Source organism: Aptenodytes patagonicus, chromosome 4 (assembly GCF_965638725.1).
Source record: "Aptenodytes patagonicus chromosome 4, bAptPat1.pri.cur, whole genome shotgun sequence".
Lineage (NCBI taxonomy): Eukaryota > Metazoa > Chordata > Aves > Sphenisciformes > Spheniscidae > Aptenodytes > Aptenodytes patagonicus.
In genome coordinates, this window is record NC_134952.1 from 26,964,517 (window position 1) to 26,984,716 (window position 20,200).

The following is a 20,200-nucleotide window of genomic DNA, read 5'->3' on the forward strand; positions in this document are numbered from 1 at the left end:
GAGCCACAACTGAAATAAAAGAGAGGAGCCATGTTGATATCCGGGGTGGCAGCAATGGGTCCGCAAGGCCATGTGGACCTCCCGGGGGCTGTGGCAGGACCATGTCTGACAACAAGGCTGAGTCTAACTCTTACCATTCCCTGGCTTGGCTGGGATGGGGATGAGAGACATAGGAGACTGGCCTTTGAGGGACATCCGTAGCCCACGTGGGCAGCAGCATGCAGAGGTGCCTGAGCTAAAACCGCTAGTCCCCGAAGTGGGAAGTGTGTGCCTGTGTTGATGTGGCACTAAGGGACAGGTTCACCACAATGCCAGGTCCCACTTTGACCTGCGTTTAACAGGATGCAATGGGCTTCAGGACTGGGCTGCAAGACACTGAGAGTGGTTGGAGCACCAGAATTTGCATGAGAAGCTTGCCAGGACAATACAGCAATCGGGAGCAAGAGGTGCAAAAAAAAAAAGAAAGTGCGTGCACAGCTTTACATGACAGCAAGCAGCTGTGAGGGACTTTGCATCCCTGCAAGCATCTTGTGATGTGGTGCTCCCAGTGGGATGTGAGTGAAGGAGCCACAGCTGGAGCAGGCGGTGACCATGATGGACTGAGTTCTGCTCTTTCTTGATCTCACAAATACTGCGCAGGACACAGAGGGCAAACAAGACAAAATCAGAGTTAAGCAGGGTCAGACTCAAGTCTGCAAAAATAGGTTTTCTGTCAGTACTTCTTATGGACATTCACTGGCCATATAGAAGTAATTGAAGGGATTTGGTAATGGCTTCAAAACATCAGCTAGGTAGGTAGGACTGCCACTTATGGAAGGTGGTGCAGGGACTCCATTTTTCTCCATGGTCTGAGGATCAGGGATTGAGCCCGGGGCCAAGGCCAGGTCCAGACCTGTTTGAACTCATCAAAGAGGCAGGAGATGTGGGAAGTACAGTTGTCATGTGCTTCATCAGACTAACTGGAGGTGTAAAGCACCCATGGTATTTGACAATGCAGTCGTATTTCTGCTTCCCTATGAGGAATTGAGCTTGGCCAAGGGAGCCAGCCTGTAGGAGCATGCTTCCCGTTGACCATGCCAAATGCTTGGGAGCAAAACTCCCCTGTGAATTCCTCTGCATCCATCTTCTGAAGGTTTATTGGGCCAAGACCTGCGGGAATGGAAATATCACCTCCTGATGTGGTGACCGCATTCTCAGGTTTGAACCCATTGGCAACACAGTGAAGGAATTAGTGGCTGCCAGCTGCCAGATATCAAAAGAGCAATGTGTCTTTATCGTTGCTCCCTATCTGGCCAGTTTAGCACAGCAGATTCCCATCTTTTTCAGTCCAGAGGCCTCCACTGTTGATCTTCCCACATGTGCAGTACAACCCTTGCAAAACCATTTTCTTTTCATAGGCTGAGTGCATACATGCAACAGGTCATTGAGAAGCAGGTCTGCATCTTGTGCCTCCTCCCAGCGTGGTCCCAGGTCAATAAGAAAGCTCCCTCTTGATGTAGCAAATGTTGATCAAGCTGCAAAACCACTTGAATGACTGTGACAGAGATGCTGCTTGGACATAGCAAGGCAAATCCCCTAAGACAAATATAAACCCAAACATTTCTACAGTGCAAAGGGGGTTGGGGTCACAGAATGAAAAATGTTGGCAAGCCAAAGGATGGAGATGATGCAGTCTGCAAGAGCTGGCACCAGCTGGATTTTGTGATCACTGTTCCATGCTCTTTGTGGGTAAGTGCGAACGCTGACAGGGCTGCAGTGAGAATTCAGTCACGTACCTGTGCTTCAGTTAGCTCAAGTCTGAGTCAATCACTGAATGATCCAACAACGCACAGATTTAGCATTAATGGTCACAAAATTAAGCCCATGGTAAATGGCACAAACAGGAATCATCTTTTTTCTTTCTTTCTCTGAAGTGTTCAGAGTCCATTTGTTTAGCAAACTATTTTTACAGGACCACAAACCTGCCCTGAGTTTCAAATTCACAGAGAGCTTGCACTTATTGCAAGGAATAATTTACAGTTTTGAGGTGTATATGGTGTAGTTAAGGGGAACTTAGTTCAAACGTGTAAAATATAGCTTACTGGGATGGTCTGCACACCTGCAGATGGGAACAGCTGAAGAGCAGTTTAGGTTCAGAGCTGTGCTAGACCACTCGATCAAAAAGTAGTGAAAAGCCATAACAGCAGCAGTGGTGGAGGCTCTAACAATGAGAGGAACGTAAGGATGTGGTTTGCTCTCAAGAAGGTCTTGAAAGAAGGTAGGAGGGGGAAGGAGGAGAGAGAGGTGGGCTGCTGTAAGCAGAACGGTAGGAGCTAAAACGTAGTGAAAGGAAATAGCTGAGGCTGTAAAAAGTGAAAAAGGTTACTGAGAACTGAAGAAATCGGAGAAGAGACAATGTGGTTGAAGGGAGCTTTTCCTCAGCTCTGCACTCCTGTTTTCAAAAGCTGTTCTCTTGGTGTGGTTTGCAGCACAAGAGGGTATTTGGACAATTTACTCTGATTCTTCTGCCGGCAGAAGAGCAACAAACGTGACATCCCAAACTAGGAATTCATTGATCGAAGAGCAACATGAGGAATGACCTGCAATTGCTGGTCAAATCGAAGGGCTCTCCTGCGAGGCCAGCCTCTGCCACGCAGGAAAGCGTGGAAGGGTGGCTAGGGCCACCCCCAACCCCGTGGTCTCAAGCAGAGTTAGAGGCAAAGCCTAATACACTTCCTTAGAAAAGCAAATTTGCTTTGTACGTGTGCTGCAGCAGGCTGTGACACTCTTATGTGGTCCCACACTCGTCTCTCCAGCGCCTGCTCCTCTCCCAAACCTTGCCTGGGGCTCAGGGCATGTGTCCCTGAGCAGGGGACTGTGGCACAGGGGGCAGGAAGGCTGTCCCTCGGCCAGCGCAGCTCTGCCCAGGGCCAGGAGCTTGGTCCTGCACCCACGGGAAGAAGTCTGAGCTCAGGAGCGAGTGGGGTGGCTATTTTGGAGTTGCTGGGGCCAGGGGGACCATGGAAAGAGGACAGAGCATCTGTGAATGCCCTGGGGTGCAGGGAGGCACCAGATGTGTGACACCCAGTGACACCAAGTGGTAGCAGCCAGGGTGCAATAGTGTTTGTGGCTCTGAAACCTAGGGCTGATACTTTACTCACTGCTCAGTGCCTGCATACTTACTACAAACATCATGAAACTTGTAGGGAAACCCAAAGCTTGGTGACCTTGAGTTGCTAAAGAAAAGGTTTCCAAGATACGGCGTCACCCTAAACAACTTTTGTATCTGACTTGGGAGCTTTTCACTCTGCTGGGACTCAAGCTGTGGCACTGATCCTGCCCGGGTTTGCTGCAGATTGCCGGGGAGCAGCCTGCCAAGCACTCTCATTTGCCGGTTGAGTGATCAGGGTAAAAAAATCACCTTGTGCCTAAGATGAAGTGACACAGAAAGCCTTCAGAGCATGTGCTGTGGGACCCGTGCTCTGCTGTGAAGTCCTGCAGATGCTTGAGAGACCAGGTGGCTTGTGATGATGCATGGTCCTCTTGGGATATGAGCTCTACATACTGGTGGGTTTTGTCAGGGTTTGCTTTTGGAACAACATAACTACTCTAAGCGTAGCTTAGAGCAGAGCTGCTGGCCCAACAGCTGGTATTTCAAAGTGTTTCAGATCCACGTGCCCATCTGCACGGCACTTCAGAAGAATTGTCAGGAAAGGAGCATTCACAGAATTGAACAGAGACGAAAGATTAGTAATCAGCAGCTGCAGGTAACGCGGTCGTGGGCTGTATTCTTCTCTCCTCGCCTTGCAAGAGCTTGCTCACAGGCTCCATCGGTGCCAGCCATTTGTAGATGTGCAACGGTGTGCGCAGGGGTCTACTTCTGCCCCCCACCCGCTCTCAAAAAAAACAAGCCCAGAAGTGTAGCAGAGATAAATAGATACTTCTGACATACAATTCATTTGGTCTATTCCAGACATTGGTAAGCTGAACCGTGCCCCAGAAAAGCATGTTTCTCTCTCTCAGCTGTAAAAGGAGTCTAGACAACTCACTCTGCCATAGGTGTCTGTGCTGTGACATCGGAAGATGCGGAGATTCATTCCACCCTTGTCTACAGACACTGCACAGACCACAGTTAGCACAGCTTCTGGGACCCTTCTGTGCCCTTTCTGATACTGGTCTGGTGAGTCCTGCCGCAGCTATCAGCACTGCGGTGTCCGTATGTCGCAGCAGAATGGGTGAAGCTGTCTTTCCCAGGGATGTGTGTCTCAAAGGTGGATGAGTTCAGCTCAGACCACAGCATTTTCACTTAAGTTGTTTCCATATTTCCATGACATTTTTAAGAACTATCTCTGAGGTTTTTGCTCCTCCATTGAATTTAATTGAAATTTGCCAACGCACTAACAAGTTAGAGGAGAGAAGAGAGACAAGCAGACAACAATCACGTAATCCTTGTTTTCTTAGGAATTCAGGCAACTAGAGTGATGACCTTATTTCCATGGTTAGTCTGATCCCTAGGGAAAAATCTTTCCAAACAAACAGTGTATTCAGCTACATAATGCACGTGATCGAGATGCTGCTGTTGAAACTGTGGGCAGAGATATAACAAAACAGATTTCTACTTGCATTTAAACCTTATTTTATATTACAACGCCATTGAGCAGGATGGAGGCACTTGTCACAGCTGTTGTTTGTCTTTCTGAAGTTAATTGCACTTTAAAGGTGTTTTTTCCCCACTTGTCACACCAGAGGCAGAACTAGAAACTGCCAGGAACGACTTTGTGGAACAAAGCGGCACAAAGGTACCATCATCTATATTTGATGTAGAATCAAATAAAAATCAGAGGAGTTAGAGACAAAGGTAAGCTTACGGGCCGAAATGTTTAAAGTTCAACTTCTGCATCAAGATCAAGACAGGCTTATTCTACCCTGTAGATTTGAGGCATTTAATCTCACGGCAGCCACTTCAGAGGCTTCCCGTTGGACAGGGTATAAAGTCAGCTGTGATGAGCTGATGTCAAGACTTAGGATTTATTGAGACAGGGATGGACACCGATGGGGTGCGAGGGGTGTGCAGCGTGAAGGCACAGCCTGATGCTAATGTGACGGGTAGAGCCCTCCCTTTTTAGCCATCCTCACTTATAAAATGGTCCCCGTCAACTTTGCAGCTGGAATTAAATCCAGAGGGGAATCCAGAGTTCATTTGACACTGGATTAACAGTGAAACTTGTCTGTTCCTGGATTTTTAGCCATGAGGTTTTCTGCCAAAGCAGATGTGTGTTAAATCTAACAATTTAAATGAAGTATTGTTCATCAATTATACATTAAGGTTAAGACCTTAAAATCTTTCACTGCATGGTGGAGAGTGTTTGGGTGATCACCCAGCACGAACGTGGCCCTCTGCTGAATGGAATGGAAATTATTAAACTCGGTGCAGGTTTATCGAGCTGCAGCATGGAAAGAGAGAGGCTCTGACTCATCTACTCTGCAAACAACCGCATGAGACTGCAGTTTCACTTTTTGATGTGGTCTTGTTACAGAAGTGTATGCCAGCTGAATTATCATGATGAAATACTATTCCTTCCACCTGGCTAAGCACTTGGTAATTTTACTTGAGGTTCTGGGGGAGGAGAGCTGAAGCTGCTTCAGTGGGCGTCATACCAACAGTGCAAGCAATAATTCAGCCCTTAGTGCCTTCAGGGAGGAGCTGAGCTCTCCCACGCACTCTCTTTATCCCCTTCATGGAAGAGAAAAGGGAGGTGCATGCAGAAAGGACTAGGTCTTGTCCTCTGAGGTCCACACACGTAAGAAACCATTCAAGGAGACTGCAGTGAAATAAGGAGGTCTCTGCTGTCTGCATGCAAAACAATGTTTGTTATTTAAAATGTTTGGTGAGATTAGGGCACAATCCTGTGTTTTATCAGAATGATGTAATGAGAGAAGAGAGAGAAGCTCTCAGATGCATAGGCCCTTCTTTGGTATCAGACAGACCTCCCTCTCCCTTTCTGCGTGCATCTGTAGATCACTGCGCTGCGCTGCCACTATGATTTGGGAATGCTTTTAATTATAAAGTATGTCCAGTATGCAGTTACAAATTATATTAATTTTGGCATCTTCATTAGCTATACCAAGAAGCAACCAATGACAGTCACTGGGCTCTGCTTACTGGACACCTCCCCTGTTCTGTGGTCTCCAGCCCCGTCAGGAGGGGATGCAGCATATAGTCATACAGCAGACAGTATTTTCTCCCTTTAACATTCACTAGCCCTTAGGTTAAACTTCACCTGGTGTATTCCTTGGATGGAGATTTCAGGACAAAAAAAATATTTCACTGAAAAGTTTGTCATTGGCATTCCCAGTGTTTGTCACCTCCCTTCACAAATAAATGCCACTGGGAAGCTGGTGAGATGCCATTGGGCTCACGGTGACCGATAATTGGCTGTTTCACATAAACTAAAGTGACCGGGAAGTTTTCGCCTCAGACAGCCTGATCAATTGCAAGTGTACAACTCCAAGTCTGAAGATAAGATGAGAGCTCTTGGCTGTGTATTCTCACTCCTCTCCTGACTTTTGAATGCTGGTTCCCACCTATGATGAGGAGAACCACCATCATATAAATAAAACCACTGGATAACTCCGTGAAAGTCTGAGTCCTGCACTAACGAGCATTTGGCTACTGGGTCCTTTGATCTCCCACTTAACGGGAGATAACAGGTCCTGTTCAATGGCAGCCTGACCACGCTCCCATTTGAAAGGAGTTAAGGTCTTCCCTGTCCTATACTGCAGAACACAAATATGACACCCCAAAATAGGGACAGATCATTTGATTAAAGGACACATGAAAGCTTTATCTTTGCCAGGGAGCTAATTGCCTGTAATGAAGGGATGCACTCTTTGACTGGATTAGGTCAGAAGTAAGGCAAAGCTTACGGTGGAGTAAGCTGCTTGGTTAAAATACCTCTGGGTGAATGCTCCTGCCCTTTGATGAAGCGTGAAGTCATTAACACCTTTTTACCTTGCATTTTGCTGAGTAGGAGTGTGTACGCATGGGTAGTTACCATGGAATAAATGACATGCTGTAAATTCACACTGTCAATTAATTTCTTCATGTGCCCATGCTCTTAGACAGAGGAACACCCTGTTTCTGGATGGTGTGTGAGGAGAGGTGTGAGGAAGATACGCTGTCAAAACAAAGCTGCTTCTGTGCATATGTAGTAGGAAAAGCAAGCGGCTGAGAAACCTTACGGCCACAAACCGTGTGCCTGCAGGCTTCCCCATGGTCCTGCCCTGGAGAACTGGAGAACTGCAAGGGGAAGGGACCACTGGCAGAAATGGGAGCTGGAGTGTTCAAGGTGGCATCTTCAACTCAGGTGCCAACACCCCAATTAAAATTGGTAGGCACCCAAACCCCTTCTTCAGGATTTTGTAGCCACAAAAGGAAAAACAAGAAAAAAGATTATTGCTTGCTTCTGCAGGACCAGGTGGGGAAATTTTGTGGAAGAAGAAAAAAGCTGAACTTGCTTCAGTGCTTATTGTATGGTTAGAGATGCAGACATAGGTATGCCCTAGAATCTTTGGCCCAGGAAGCCTTTCTTTGCTTCCTGCACTCATGTTGGTCTTGGCTGTGCTCTGCCCATGGGAGTGTTACCACATATTCCATCACTGGATTTTTCAGCTTAGTTTTTAATTTTCCTTCAGGAGCCTTCAGAGGTCTTTATTTTTCCTCAGTCTCCCTGGTGGAAAGGAGGCAGGTAGCCACACTTCCATTCAGGTTGGGATGAGCAAATCCAGCGATGGGGATGTGCGCAAGGGGCCAGGGGAGGCTGGGAAGCTGCTCCTGGGCATGGGAGCCGCTGGCAGCACCCACCGCACCGCTGCCCTAGCCCAGCTTTTGCAGCCACTGTCGCAGAAAACCAAGTAAATATGCTCTGCTTTTTTTTTTAAAGTTACTGTCTTTGGGTAACATTAAATACTGAGGTTAGTGCTGGGTGTTAAAATAGTCTCCTGGTTCTGGAGTTTTTTCACAGGGGCTCAGATAAGGTGGGGGAGCCACTTGTGCTCGGCGCCGATTGGTGAACGAGCTGAAGTAAACTACACGGCTTAACCACAGGGGCCTGTTTTCTTTCTGCGCCGGAAACACCTGCCAAAAAGGCTGTGTTCACTCGGGCTGTGCGAAGAAAAGCCCCAAATGAAACTTCCAGACATATAGCAACAGGTCAGGAGGTGATATTCGGTACATCAGTTTAAATTCAAGGCGGTTCACTGTGTTGTTTCACCAGGTGCATGGCAAAGATAGGGGCGCGGGGCGGCAGGCTTCTGTGAAATGCATTTTTCGCAACGGGCTGTGCGCTGCCAGCTCACTGGGAGGTGCATTTCGCCTACTGGCCGAAAAGAATTTGGAAAAAATAAATTGCCACAGAATTACTGTGTGTCATTAGTACCCCATACCGCAAGGCACTGGCCGTGGAGCTGCTGGCCCCGGCGTGGAAGCATGGCGCTGTGGTCCAACCGGCCCGTGACGCGATGCGGCGAGCAGCTCTTCCCCGAGCACTGGCGGACATGTGCACTGGGTCCACACCCACCCTGTTCCTCCAGCAATAGAGGTGCTGCAGCCCTGCCCCGACATGGCCTGGACCCTCTGTGCCCCAAAAAGTGTTACCACATCCTCGGCTGAAACGGTGACCTTGCATTTCTGTAATTTGAAGGGATATCTTGGTGGTGCTTCATGGGGAGGAGCAGTTGGCTGCTTTTGTATCCTCTGCAGTCTTTGACACGTGGTTTGCATGACAAAAGCCCAGGGCAGGTCAAAACCCGAGCGCAGGAACATGCAAGCCCTGCACCCGTGCCTAGCAAAGTGCAGCCCGCAGAGAGGAGGCAGCCCGTAATGCCTGATCGGACAAGCAGTTAAACGTTTTTGCCTCCTCCTTCTTTCGGCAGCTACCTACTGTGCACGATTCACTGCCTGTGCCCCGCTCGTCAGCTCTTCTCCAACAAAATGGAGGCTTGCCAAGCTGGGGCACATTTAAATGTCAAGATCTGGGAAAAAATCATCCTCCCTCTTTTAAACTTTGCTAAAAAGGGCCCAGTAAAAGCACAGGCAGCTTTTGGCAAGCTGCCTAAATCTCGTACATTTCCCATGCATACTGTTTGCCCAATAAGCAGGTCTAAGTTCTAGCACTGGGGACCCTGGTGTGGACAATACCTGTGGCCCATGAAAGCCATCCCTTGAGTCTTGCAAGCCCAGCTGGGTCTGACAGGTACTAACCCACCAAATGTTGTCTCCTACCCACACCTCTGGGTAGATGCATGGATACATAGATGAATGAATGCCTGGATGAACGCATGCGTGACTGCACATATGGATGCACAGATGGATATTGGTCTGCAGCGCACCAAGACCACCGGTTCCTTCCTGACCATGAAAGCAGCAGGTGACCTGCGTGGCTGCAGCAGGGTCTGGAGTGCTATGCACTATCACTTGGTCTCATCCCTAGTTCCCTTCGGGTGTCTGAACAGGTGATTGCAGTTAGCAAGTCTTGCAGAAAGTGATGGCTCTGAGGGCTGAGCATGCTTGAGACAGGAGGACGGCATCGGCTTACAAGCTACCATATCCTGAATGGCTCACACTGCCGTTTGTTGTGAGCACCACCCAGTGCAGAACAGCTCTCAGGACACAGTGGATGTGTCTCCTAAATGTCTTTTAGCATTTTGGTTTGTAGTAGGTGGGCCTTTGTGAAGCTGCCAAAGTATGTCAAAAGGGTGCAGTCTGGGCACTTGCCGAACGCACTTTGTGAAGTACGTGGTGAGGGCCAGAAACGCTTGTGGAAAAAGTAGCCTTTGGCAATCATCTCATGTCCAGGCATGAAAAGACCAGGGATCAGCTGAGGATTAAAACATAAAGATCCATTGAATAAAGAATATCTTTATTAAAAAAAAAAAAAAAAAAAAGCCAACAGAAAATGCCCTGACACTAATGTGATCTCAGTGGCAGAAAGATAGCCACGTCCATATATTCAGAGTTGGAGGAGATACTGTAACAGGAACAAGATGCTCGAGTGGGTTGCTGGAGATCTACAGATGACATGCATTGCCTCTGTTCCTCCCATGCTTGTGGAAGTTCACCTTATTGTTAAATTTCCCTCAGACATTACGCACGGGGTATACCTGTCACTAATATCACATGTGATAATTACATTACCACACATTATATGTGCTGGTTTATTCTATTGCCTGACTAACAAGAGTGCATTTTCAGAAAAATCCTCTATGATTTTTGCTGTTTAACCCCCTAAAGGCTTTCATCCCACAGGTTACTAGCAAACAAACTGTACAACATGCCTGTAGCGTGAGGACATGAGAGCTCATGCTGCTGAGCAACGGGGGGTGAGAGGATGGGGTGTGCCATGAACTGACCGGACAGCTAAATGCCACAGTGTGCTGTAGTGAAAGCCAAGCTGAGATGCAAGACTTGGTTCCAAATTGACCTAGTCTTAAAGTAAATCTGAGTTTCTGAAGGAATGAGCGGAATGTACCAGGAAGTAGAGAGCTGAGAAAATCTAAACGAGTATCTTGTACTGGATATTGGGGTCCAACCTACATAACGCTGTTGGAACTTGTGGCTAAAGAGTATTAGGTATCTTTATAAATACTCAATCCAAAATCCATGTGTGAAATAACACAAAAGGCTTTAATAATTTTAAGGTCTGAGCTCTCCAATCCATACTTGTATGATATTGTGTCTAAGGCTTGATCTCCATGAGGAGTTTGCGTGCCACCTCCAGTCTTTACATTAGTTTATCTTGTCTTTTTGAGGATCATGTTTACATATGATTTTGCCCCACTCCGCTACAGACTGAGCCTGGAAAGAAGGAACAAGTATCTATCAGTAAAGTATCTATCTGCATCTATCTGGTCACATTGCTAGGGTAAAACAAGGTTAAATTTGTCTGTTTAAGTTAAGTTGTCAATTGATTCCTCTTCATTAGGAAGTGGCTGCATTTCAGTGCTGTTGTGCCCAATGGATTGCAGAATTTTTTTACGCTGTGATGGAAAGCTTCACCCCTGTGATGTGCACAATGCTTAGCAACCCAGCAGGGAAAGTTCCTTGGAAGTTTTAACGATACATCAGTTAAATTGATGTAATTTCCTTTCCCTTGCCTGGCTTTGTTATCCAGTTGTTGCTGCAGTAACTTAGCCTCAGGATAAACAGCAATTAAAACTATGGGTGGTTGCACTGTAGGAAGATAGTGCCCCAGGAAGACTACTTCACAGAGGTGTTTTTAGGACGTAATTTGATGAAAACTTTTTGGCAGAAGAATCAACCTATGCCATTTTTGTACTTGGCCACAGCTGGGTTGGTAGCTTTTTGTAGATCTACATGATAAAGTTAATCTGGTGATTTTTAATGTATGTTTGTTTCTGTATTTGCTTCAGGTTTAGCCAAGCAAAGCGTACTAGCTGAGAGAGATAGCACAGGGAGGGAATCAACAGCGGTGGATGAGAAAGGGCTTATGGTAAACTGGTATTGCTGCTGAGAAAACACTTGTGAACCTCTAGGTGCAGCACAGCCTTAAGCATTTGTTGAGGAGCTCTTTTCCCTGTTGGGAGAAAAGTAACCATTGCCGTGTAGAACTGCTTACAGAGCTGATGAGGAACCATTGTGGGACAGCTACTCTGCACAGTGGCATTCAGATTATTTTTGTGAGTTCCTCCTCCACGCCGTTCTTCCCCGCTTGCTTGGCATCATGGAGATCATCGCTGGGGACACCCAGAGAGGCTTGCCTGACTTTGCGTTGGCTATAGTGAGCTCTATATCCTTTCTTGGCCCATCTCTTAGGTGAACTGTAATTACATCAATAGGGAGAGACAGCACATTTCTATCTTTTTGATTTTTAGTGTGAAGCCATCACTGTTACTACCATGAATACCCTGGTTTCTATCTGAGACAGGCCAGCATCCCCTTCCCTCTCAGAAATTTAAAGAACAGTAGAATGAGAGCATTTACCATCATTGTAGCTGAAAGCACAATGATGTGCTTTCAAGGCTTCTCACAGCCTTGAAAAGATTATTAATTCACACTTGGATTTTAACGGAGACCTGCTGGGTAGGGATGGAATGAACTTTCAACTGCACACCTGAGGACAGCCTCAAGGTTGCTGTTCCCCATGCTACCTTGGTTACTGCAGCCTGCTACACTTCTCTGATGTAATTAGCACTTTTCTGGTAGCACAAGAGACAGTAAAACAGGTCCTCCAGCCACTTTTCTCCAACCTGCCATTGCTACATGCCAACACCCGAGTTTCAGGATGAAAGAGCAGTCCAGCACTCCATGTGTGAACACACAGCATAAGGCTGAGCAGTCATGCCCACAAACGCTTGGGCCAGCGCAGTCAGTTCCATCCCCACCATCATGCACAAAGCAGAATCCTTCTCCTCTTTCCCTAACAAAACCTTTTTCCCTCTTGAGTAAAGCATTTAGCAGTGACCTAAGAGACGCCCTGCGTTCTCACAAAAACCCAAAGTCTTCATGAAGCAAGCCTTTTCCCTGCCTTCCCTCAGTAACCAAGGCTGGTGAGCCAAACTCTACCTTCTCCCTCTCTCTCTCATCACCCAGCCTAAGACCTCTGCTTCCTCTGGCACATTTTGCATGTGGGTATTCTAAGTAAACCGATTACCATGCAGTCACAGAGAGAGTTCTAGACACTCTGACATACCACTTCACATTCATGAATACGAGCAAGATGACTGGGACTCAGCATCACAGTGTGCTAATTCTGCAACAGCTTGTAGTAAAGCTGTAGAAGGGGAGCTACCAAATGCATGCCAGGGAATTAACAGATTGTTGTCTACTATCATAGCCCTCTTTGCAGCATGCTCTGCATGGAGAGCAGAGCAAGAACTTTCTGTAACTAAAGATCCTCTAGAAACTAGATTGGGTATTGCAAAGTGCAGTATGATGCTGCCTGTTTTCTATATACCTAGTTGTCACCTCAGTAGCTCCTGCACACGCTGATGTGATGCACTACAGGGGATGCCGTTACTTCAAACACCCTTGCTATGAAGGGTGACACTCAACCTTCTCATGATCTTGCTTCTCAGATACTAGTTAGTTAATCTGCATTGAGTCTTTTTAAGAAGCGCTCCTATTACAGAATGAGGGTTATTTGTGTTAGCTATCTCTTAACTTACGTTCTCTGCTACGAAGGATTCTTTGAACTGAGCAGTGTCATCTTTGATGTGTTAGCCACATTTCAATTAACGGCTACTTTTGGTCAGTATCCATGTTTGATACATCCTTTGAAGAGGAATCAGCGAAGGATCCTAAGGATCATCAAGGGGAAGGCTTCTATAGGTAAGGAGACTGAGACTGCAGCAGTAACAGCCGAGGTTGGATGCAGCTGCTATGGAACTGCAACTTGGGACAACAGGGTCAACTTCCCTGCTGGTGTCACATTCAGTTAGCAGCTAAATTCCACCCCCCCACTCACAGCTTCCAATCACCGACTATCAGCTAGCTTTACTTCTCCTTCCATTAGACAGTAAAAAGGATGCATGCTTGTATCAAATTATCTTGTCACCACTCTGATGAATAGCCTTTGACCAGGGCATAACAGAAAGACTAGAGAAGTTCTTGAAAGAAAATGAAGTTTAATGTAAGATTACACAAGGTCAAAATACAATTAGAACAAACATGCTGAATAGCATGCAAACTGACCCACAAGTCACAGCAGCTTTAAAACCATGACACTCCATTCTCAAAACCAACCCAGGTGGGGGAAAAATCACCTTGTACTAATTACTCTCCTTCTCTGTAACTTTACAGAGCATTGAAACTTTAGTCTGTATAAAGTATAAGATTTCTGCATTGCAGAAGACACCCCTTACTATGGAAGCCCAACAGATAGATGGAACTGTGTCTTCTTCAGGATCTTCACCACCACCTTGCTATTCTGTTAATAGCTTCATCAGAATACCCATGAGATACTGCTGTTGCAACAGTCCCCAGCCAGAAGGGGTGCACACCATACTGGTTTGGAAGAAGTCCAGCAAGCCCAAGAGCACAGCGGAAGACAGTTAGGAACTCTCTCTTTGTCACAGCCATACTGTCCGAGTGCACAAAGAGAGGGCCCTCTCCTTGTGGCCGTGCTGCCACATAGATATGGAGAGCTTCAACAGGACATACCCACATCTCTTTAGATAATCTCAGCTGGATCAAAAATCTCTCCTGGCCCATATGAGATGTATGCAAACAAAGGTTTGCACCCCCTTCAGTCAGCTGGAGGTCACTCAAGTACAGTAGCTCTGGCTGTGCTGCGTTTTGGTGATTTGCCACCATCTCTTCTATATGGAGTGCCCCAAAAAAAGCTACAGTAAACAAGGCACGGAACAATACACACTCATAAGGAAAGCTACACACAGGTTCCAGAGTCCCCAGGAGAGATCTTAACACTTCAATAGTTACAGGAGAGTATTTAGCATTTGAAGGGCCAGTCCTACATTTCAACCTTGATATCATGTGACAGGTAACAGGATCTTGAAGAGGATCAGGATGATCTACCATTCTGGAGATGAACGACAGTCCTTCCATATACATTATTATTTTTGTGGGAGGCAGATCCTGGGACTCCATGACGACCAAGAACTCTCTCACTTGATCCACTGGAATCGGCCAGACTGCAGGCAGAGCCATGCCTTCTCTAAAGGCAAGGAAATTCTTCAGGCCCTCATGGTAGACCTGCCATAAGTGGCTATCTCCTGAGTCTTCCAGTAAGAGGAGAGCCTTCAGGGGCCAAGGACCCAAGGGATGCTTCTCAGGAACCTGGCTGAGTTCATCTGCTGAAAGAAATCCACATTAGCAATAGCACACAAGGTAGTCTCACAGACAGTAAGCAGACAGAAGTTTCCTCCCTTTCAACATGCTTCAGCTTTTGCTTGAACTTCTCTGAAAAAGGCCTATCCCTTGCATTCTTACGACTTTTACCTGCACAGCTTCCAACAGCCAGAGCACAGGAAAAGAATGATATTCTCAAAAACATAAAAACTCCAGTGATTTTTCTCTTTAAAGCAACACCTCAAGCCTGGTGACAGGCCCAGCACACTACAGGAAGGTTTCTGCAACCCCAGACCTCCATCAAGGGGCACAAGGGGTTGAGAGTAACAACACTACACAGTATTCATAGATTCAGCAGTGCACACAGGTCCCAAAAGTCTTCCAGCACAGAGGTCAGACCCCATGGAAGAACTTGCTGCCGACCACAGCCGACCCCCCCCAGGGCCACACTCACCAGCTCCTCTCCTGCTGCCAACCTCCACTCCACCGGGACCCCACGATCCGGTGGGGCCACCCAGACCACGCGGAAGCCACCCCGTACCCGGCTCCCGCCGCATTAACGCCAGCAGCGCCCAGAAGGGTGAAGGAGCGGCAGACGGCTCGAGCCCACCGCTCTGCATCGCCGACAAAACAGAGCCCGCACTGCCCGAAGTGCGAAGCAACAACTGCTCAACAGTGCCGCCGTCCTGCCCATTTATAGCCCGGCCCTTTCTTCTAACCAATCGGCGCGTCCCCCGCCCGCCCTCGCCCCTCTCTTACCCAATCGCGGAGAGAGCCGCGTGGCTCTGCGCCCCGCCTCGCCCGCCTCTTGCCTGAGGGACGGAGCCGGGGCGGCGGAGCCGCCTCAGCGAGGTCTCCCCGTCCTACCTCCTCCGCTGGGGCCGCCCACGGGCCGGGGCGGGAATCGCCCGGAAGATGGGATTCCACTGCCTGGAGCGGCAGTCCCGTTATCGCCTTCATTGTGCCGCAATTGGGCGCTAAGAAAGGAACCGGCGGTGACAGAGGGTGTGCCCGCGGGTGCGTCTCCGCTGTGTGACTTGAACCTCCTTGGCCCCGGTCGTGTTCTTTCTCCCCCGCCTCAAACCTGTGCCATTTTGTTACTAAAATGAAACAACCTGCAGCAGGCGGAGGTACAAACACGGTGTAGGACTGGATGAGGGCCAGGAGTAACAGTCAAATCTTGAGGGAGAGGAAGCTCCCGGGGACGGTGGTTGCCGCGGTCCCTGCACAGCTTTGTTCAAAGGGAGGCCAGGCCGGGTCTCAAGGGTGCCGGCGAGCAGGGGCAGCCGGTGCCCTGTGCGGCCAGGAGCCCTCGGGGTACCAGGCTACCCTCTCCCCAGAGCAAGTGGGCTCTGTGAAGGCACCCCGAAGGAGATGAGGGCGCACAGGAAAATACCAAGCCAAAAGCTCGAGCTGTCGGCTGTGGAGCCCGCTTGCTTTGTCTTGGGATTCAGCAGGGACAGCTGCCGTGGAAGGGTGGCTATCTCATTAAACCCTGCACAAAACATCTAGGTGCGTTACCTGTCCTGAGCAGCGAAGGCCGACTGATGAGTAATTCCGCCCTGAGCTATTCTCTGTAGGAAGCTTTCTGGAAACCACATCGTAGCGAGCCCAGGAGAACAACCGGTAGGGAACACAAGTACTTCTCTCACCTTTTAACCTTATCAGTAAACCCGTTCATATTTCAGGCTTTGGCAGAAGACAGCGTAAGACATGTCTGTAAGTTTCACGCCCTTCGGTTTGCAGGCCAGGCCAGGCCCGGCCCCTCGCCCTCCTCTCGCGGCGCCGCCCCTCGCTAACGGCCGCTTCACACCCGCCGCCCCTCCCCGCCGGCCGCCGCGATGGGAGGGGCCCGGCCCGGCCAGAGCGAGCGCGGGACCGCGTCGGGCGGGCAGCCAATGGCAGCGCTCGGGATCGCCGGGGCCGGTCCGAGTACCCAATCGGAGGAGGGCGTTGCGAGCGGCTCCGCGGCTATAAAAGGGCCCGTGGGGGGCAGCGGAAGGCGTCCTTGTGCCGCGCGGGTTTTGGGGGAGCGCTGCGTTCGTCCTCCTGCCATGTCCTGCAGTACCCGGCCTGGGCCTGTCGCCGCGCCCTTTTGGGAGATGCTGATGCTGCTGGCCCAGGAGCCGGGTATGGAGTGGCTGGAGCTGGGCCTTGTCGGGCAAACAGCCGCCTTCTCGCATCGCAGCCGAGGACCAGCGTGTAGGACCGAGGCGGTGGTGCACCCCGGCGGCTCCTGAAAGAGCAGGGAGCGCGGCGCGGCGGTGGCTAAGTGCGGACCGTGCTCGGTGGCGAGGTTGCAAGCGTGTGCGGCGGTGGTGGTTCAGCGCCTGCCCCCCCTGTGGCCGGGGACTGGTCTCTGGTTCTGTGCGGGGGGCGAGCGGATCGCTGGCGGCCGTGGCTCCCGCCAGGCAGCGTTTCCTTGGTTTTGCTCGAGTTCTTGTGCGAGGCCGGAGCTTTTGGTGGGAGGCCTCGAGGGCGTTCCCTTTCCGGAGCTGGGAAACATGCTGCCTTTTGGCGGGAGTGTGCTGTGTGCCCTTTGCAGTTGTAACTTCTGTAAGCCGTACCAGGAAGGCTTTGGTTTTAAAATTGCCTTTTGCTTGTCTTCTGTGTTACTACTCCACAAACTCGTAAGTTCCCAGAGTGTTATCAGATCTAGTGCCTGAAATGGGCCTGGTATGTTGCTTGTAGTTTCCCATTTGAAAAATAACTTGATTCTTTAACAGTTCTGGGTGTAGCTGTGTGTGAATTCTCTTTAATCAGATGAACTAGCAGAGCATTGTCTAAGGGTGTATTGCACTGAGGAACATTATCTTTATTGCTGCTTAAGTGGCATGCTTGTGCCTGTTTGTCAGCATGTGCTAACATGGATCCTCTCTTGTAGGAAGGGAGTTTAGTTGTCCTCAGAAACGTTCCTTGGGACCTTGGCCTCTGAAGACTTTCTCACTGTTGGAGCACTCAGGGGATAGTAGGCTTTGGCAAGCCTACCTCGAAGGACTGAAGAAATTCCTTGTCTTTAGGAAAAGCATGGGAATGCCTGCAGCCTGGCCAATTCCAGAGGAGCAAGTTAGAGGGTTTTTGGCTGTGGAACCTCTTTATTCATCCTCAAAGACACTGATGTATGTGGCGGCACTGTCTTATTTATCAAAATTGACTGGTAACCCTGATCCTCTGGAAGATCCTATAACCCATTGTATGGTGATAGGGTTGAAATGTCAAGCGGGCGTCCTGAGGGATAAATACTTGCCTATAACAATTGAGGTGTTGCAATCTCTCTTAGGAGCTTTGGAGTCTGTATGCATAACTCATTATGAATGCTTGCTGTTTTGTGCATTATTTACTGTAGCTTTTTTTGGGGCACTCTGAATAGGAGAGATAGTGGCAAAACACCGTGATGTACTGCAGCCTGAGCTGCTGTACCTGAGTCACCTCCAGCTGATGGAGAGGAGAGTGGTGTTTTGTCTGCATAACTCTCCTGTGGGTCAGGAGAGACATGTCATCAGCCTTGGGTTGTCTGGAGAGCCATGGGTGTGCCCTGTTCTGGCCCTCAGGAGCTATGTGATGGTTTGTTCACAGCTGGAAGGGCCACTCTTTGTGCACTCAGATAATATGACTGTAACAAAGAGGGAGTTCTTGACCATTCTCCAATGGACGCTGCGGTTGCTGGGGCTGTGCCCAGAGCAGTATGGCGTGCATTCCTTCTGGCTGGGGACTGCTGTCACTGCTGCGTGCTGCGGATATCCTGGGGAAGACATCACTTGCCTGGCAAGATGGCCTTGTATGATCCCAGAGAGATCATAGCCATGGAGACCAATGGGAAAATAGAAGCTAATGAATTACCCTCTTTCTGTAGAGTTGGCTTTTAACTGTATACTTTCTAGTCTTTGGCAGTAACTTAGTATTAACTTCTGTAATGAATTTTCTAACTCACAGTGGGGTGATCTCTGAAGTTCACTCAGTTGCTGCTTGTGCTGTCTGTAGTGTTGAGGGTGGGGGAGTGTCAAACCTGCTGTGTGTGGACCTTCTGTCTGTCTTGACAGAGTAAGTCTGCAGACAGTTTTATCTTGTATAGTGTGAATTAATAAATGTTTCCTTTTTAAAAAATCTCTGCCTACTAGTAATATTGTTGCTCTTTACCCAGAAGAAATTGTAGTCTTGTCTTTGAGAGCAATGAATGACAAGCAGACTGAAGTTTTGAAAGAAAACTCTTGAGACTTTAAGGTAATCATTGTAAAACAGGAGGTAGTTAAATTGTAATATCTTTTGGCATAGCCGTACACTTTTTAACACTAACATCTGTCACTAAGGTCAAAAGGGAAATATAAGCTACATTATTAGCCTGATAACAGACACCAAAGGATGAGCTTTTTAAAACATTGATATTCATAAGATGTTCAAAGTAATGTCTTGTACTGTTTAAATGGGGGACAGCAGCTTTTCTGTTCAGCAAACTCTGCCTCTGAAAATATTTCATTTAATCCTCTAGACCAAATTCCCTCTGAGCATAATTAGCCAAAAATAGCACATGGTTCACTTAACAGTTAATGATTTCCTTAGGATGTGATACTTGCTGTCCTTAATTCAACCTGCTCTTTTTTGCCTGAACTTTAAGTTTTTAAAATTGAGGAGTTTTCAACCATAATCATAAAGCATAATGGCTCGAGTACTTCTAATTTTGTAATTTTAGCATTTGTAGTACTTTGATAGCGTGTGGTGGAATATATTTTTCACCATATGGCTGGACTGGGAAGGTCGTTGGTGAGTCAGACAGTCCCCTGGCTGAGAGCTGTGGTGAGCAAGCCTTTTGATCACCCTTATTACTATCACTGCTCCAAACCTGGACCATGATTATTGCTAAACAGCCTGGTTTTGTATCTTACTCTGCCCTATGCCCTCTTCTAATAAAACTGTGGGTTACAGAAGTGTGGGAGCTAGCTGAAATTTAATGCTGGCTTGATCTCCATGTGGATAATTAGCCATGATTTCTGAGACTTTTGATTAGTAGAAATTAACACTATGTAGGGCAGCACCAATCTGCTACACTCTACTATGAGAGTGGCATCGTGTTCGCTGTGGGAATTAACTACAGTGCAGCAAGACTTCCGTGGTTATGACCGTATCTGAGATCTTTGTTTCAACTGCAGTTCAGCTAAAAGCTGTCTTTTTCATTGTGTGGCTTTGTTCACTGGAAATGCTTGTTTGTATAGTAATTTCTGTTTCTGTGCATGAAATCTAAGTGTAAATGGAGCTAAGGTGATGCAAATGTAGCATCTGCCCAGGAACTTATCCTGAGGTGCCCACCAGCTGCTGCTGCTGGTTAGGCTGAGCAGACACTTGGAACATACCTGCATAAGGAACTGTTTTGTGCTCTGTGGAAGCTTTGATGGATTTTTG

The 20,200-nt window shown here is 48.1% G+C and overlaps 1 protein-coding gene across 2 annotated transcripts in view; it reads left to right on the top strand.

The window, feature by feature from the left end:
- Positions 1-20,200, top strand: part of CHRNA9 (cholinergic receptor nicotinic alpha 9 subunit) — a 38,120-nt gene that overhangs the window by 886 nt on the left and 17,034 nt on the right. The window lies entirely within an intron of this gene.